Source organism: Phascolarctos cinereus, unplaced genomic scaffold (genome assembly GCF_003287225.1).
Source record: "Phascolarctos cinereus isolate Bilbo 61053 unplaced genomic scaffold, phaCin_HiC Scaffold_4;HRSCAF=312, whole genome shotgun sequence".
In the NCBI taxonomy this organism is placed as follows: Eukaryota; Metazoa; Chordata; class Mammalia; order Diprotodontia; family Phascolarctidae; genus Phascolarctos; species Phascolarctos cinereus.
In genome coordinates this window covers 671,530,298-671,533,500 of record NW_027555847.1, presented here as the reverse complement: position 1 = coordinate 671,533,500, position 3,203 = coordinate 671,530,298, and the positions used below count along the sequence as shown (strand labels likewise).

The 3,203-nt window shown below is 45.9% G+C and overlaps 1 pseudogene; it reads left to right on the top strand.

Moving 5' to 3' along the window:
* The first annotated feature begins 809 nt into the window (after positions 1-809).
* On the top strand, positions 810-2,701 carry LOC110196173 (general transcription factor IIH subunit 1 pseudogene; annotated as a pseudogene).
* Positions 2,702-3,203: the final 502 nt, after the last annotated feature.

Below are 3,203 nucleotides of genomic sequence, written 5' to 3'. Positions count from 1 at the left end.
CATCCTCACCTGGAGGGGACTGTGGGTGTGGCTTCTGAAACACGGGGCTGGTAAGAAAGCAACCTATGGGTGTGCTAGTATAACTACATAGGAAGATTGCAGCATCAAGGCACTAGAGGTTTTTCAGCTCTACCCAAGGCTGAGGTAGCTTCTAAAGCCCCTGCCCCATTTGGATCATTCAGGGGAAGGCTACAGAAGGCAGACCTTGGAAGGAACGGGGATCGTGGGCTCTTTGGAGTCAGTGTAGGTGCGGGTCCTTTCAGCAACATCTACAAAGGTAAGCTGGTAGTCTGTAGGTAGGGCTAAATAGAAACCTTTTGAATTGCCTTAAGTAAACCATCTCATAGAGTTGACTCATAGTATTGCCTACCCAGGATCGATGAAAGACAGTTCTTCTTTAGCGACGATGGAGACAAAGTTGTGGCCGAGGCAGATAACACCCAGCAGGCTATGAACAAAGCCATCGCCGGTCACTGCAGGGGTCAATGTTGCAGACCAAGCGGCCCAAGGTGCTGACCGCACCGATCTCCTCTGTTGCTGTGGCTGAAACCAGTTAGGGCCAGTTCACTTTCACCTAGAAAGGATTCCATTGCATTTCACCGTCCTGGACCCTCACCCTCAAGCCGGCCACACTAACGCTCCCCCGCCTGAAGCAGACGGTGGCCGGGCAGGGGCCCTGGGCGGGATGGTGGAGTGGGGTCATCTGGGGCCGTACTGGCACCGGGGGGCCTCACTACTGCCCGCAGTGAGAGAGAGGTGCCAGTGAACGAGAGCACGAACGTGGGAGGGGAAAGAGAACCGGAAGCGTCATGGCGGACCACTCCCTTGTCACGTGGTCTCTCGGCCCCCCTCATCGCTTCCGGTCACGTGTCCTCACAGAGCGGCGAGATTACCCAGCGGAAACCGACTCGAACAGGAAGCGCTGCGTGGCGACTTCGTGAGAAGGAGGTTTGCTGACTGCAAAAAAGGTGCGTCAGAAGAAGCAGACTGGGGCCCTGAACCTCATGGCAGAAGAGATAGCGAAGGCAGTGTATAATCAGGTATGTGTACACGGACGTGAAATGGCAGAAAATCAGTCCGGAAGGCAAATCTAAAATCCGGCTTCAGCAGGTCCACATTCGGAAGACTGAACCAGCTTCCAGTTTTCCGGTGAACGCACAGCTGTAAAGGAGGGAGATGCAGTGAAAGAGCTCCTTCAGCAGTTGCTATCCGTATTCAAGAGGAAAGCCGATAAAGAACTGGAAGAGAAAACGAGATGCTTCTACAAGATTCTGTTTCGTTCCATCGTTATAAAGACCTGGTTGTGAGTCAGGTGATCAGTGCTGAGGAGTTCTGGGCCAGTCATTTAAGCATGAATAGCGTGGATAGCCCTTCAGCGTCCGATCATGAGCAGGATATGGGCATTTCTGCAGCATTTCTGGCTGATGGCCGCCTCCAGACAGTCAGCTGTAATGGCCTGAGGTATAACTTAACTTCTGATATCACTGAATCCATAGTTAAGACCTACCCAGAGGTAAAAATGAAATATTCAGAAAAAACAATGCACATAACATGACAGAAAAAGAATTTTATGCATAGTTTTTTCAATGCCATTATTTTCAGAGGGTTTGGATTAACCCAGGGTTAGAACATCTCTTTGCAGAATGTGCCAAAATGGATAATAAGAGTTTAAAAACAATGGTATCACTAGGAGTGAAAAACCCCACTACTCGATTTGACAGCACTAGAGGATAAATCATTAGATGAGGGCTGTGGGATTATCCCTGTGCCATCTGCTTCCAACTCTTCAAAATCCATAAAGGAGAATAGCAATGCTGTGATCAACAAGAGATTTTAATCATCACAGTGCCTTGGTTCTGGCAGCAGGCATCAGGAAACAAGGTGAAGTTACAGGGAAGCCATTAAATATGGAGACTTGGGGGGGGAAATAATAGCATAAAAACAATTTCACTAAGCATGAAGAAGTCAGATAGGTATTATCATGGCCCAACTCCAGTATGCAACAAGTCATGACATTATCAATTGTTTTCAGAGTATTAAGCGAGAGATGGAAACTTGCACACCCAAACTAACTCAGGTTCTTTCAAGTGGTGCTGTAAGTAGTGCCCTTACAGCCCTATCCCCTGGAGGAGCACTTATGCAGGGAGGACCACAGCAAGCCATAACCCAGATGATGCCAAGTGACATTCAGTTGGAACTAAAACACTTATATGTGGTTATGGGGAAGCTGCTTAGGCATTTCTGGGCCTGTTTTCCTGTTAACACACTATTCATAGAAGAAAAAGTAGTGAAGGTGAGGACTAATTTGGATAGGTTCCAAGCTACTAACTCCTGCCCATTCCAAGAAGAAATTCAGAGAGAGTATATTTAAACAAAAATTTGGTAAGTCACACAGAAGAGATGCTGCAGATGGCCTATAATAAAACTCATGTGGCAGCCACAGGGTCTGCTGAAAAAGATGGTGAATGAGTCTGGGGCATTAGAGGTTTTGGTCCTTGGGATACTCTGTGCTGCGGTTGTGGGAACACCTCACCCAGAGGGTGTTGCAGGGACATCTGCAGCTACTGGACTTGGGAGCTGAGGCTGTTGAACATTCTGGAGTGAAAGGAGCTGAGGTTAAACTTGAAAACTGGGAGGTAAATTAAGGCAGAACCAAAATGAGCTGAATTGCAAAAAGTACACATTTAAAATATTCTGTTTACTGTAGTTACTTAGGAACTGCTTTTGATTTTCGTTAAGAGCTGCTTTCTGAATTAAAAGTAACTTTTAAAAGGGTGAATTGATGAAATCCCCAATTTTTTTTGTCTAACTTTTTTTGTATGGCACAGGGGAGAAATTAAATCTTTCCCCTTCCTCCCTGACTCTGTGGTCCTTATGTTTTACTGGATTCTGTTTGTACTTTACTGAAACAGGTTGAAAAGGAATATTTTAAATAAAGCAGAGAAAAGCTGTCACTCGAGGGGCAGTTGTGGTCAGAGGCATCTTCTGCTCTGTTTCCTACAGAAATGAGAAGCAATAGAATTGCACTGAGTGCTTATTTGTGGTTTGAGGTCTTGGAATGACACAAGGGGAGCAGTTTTGCAGAAAGTCTTTAATTTTTTATGCAAAAATTTTTTTAGGAGAAAGTGGAGCTGCATGTTTGGTTTTTTTTTTGAGTGCACATATACATTACTGAATTTTTTTTAAGATGGCATGTGCCTTGA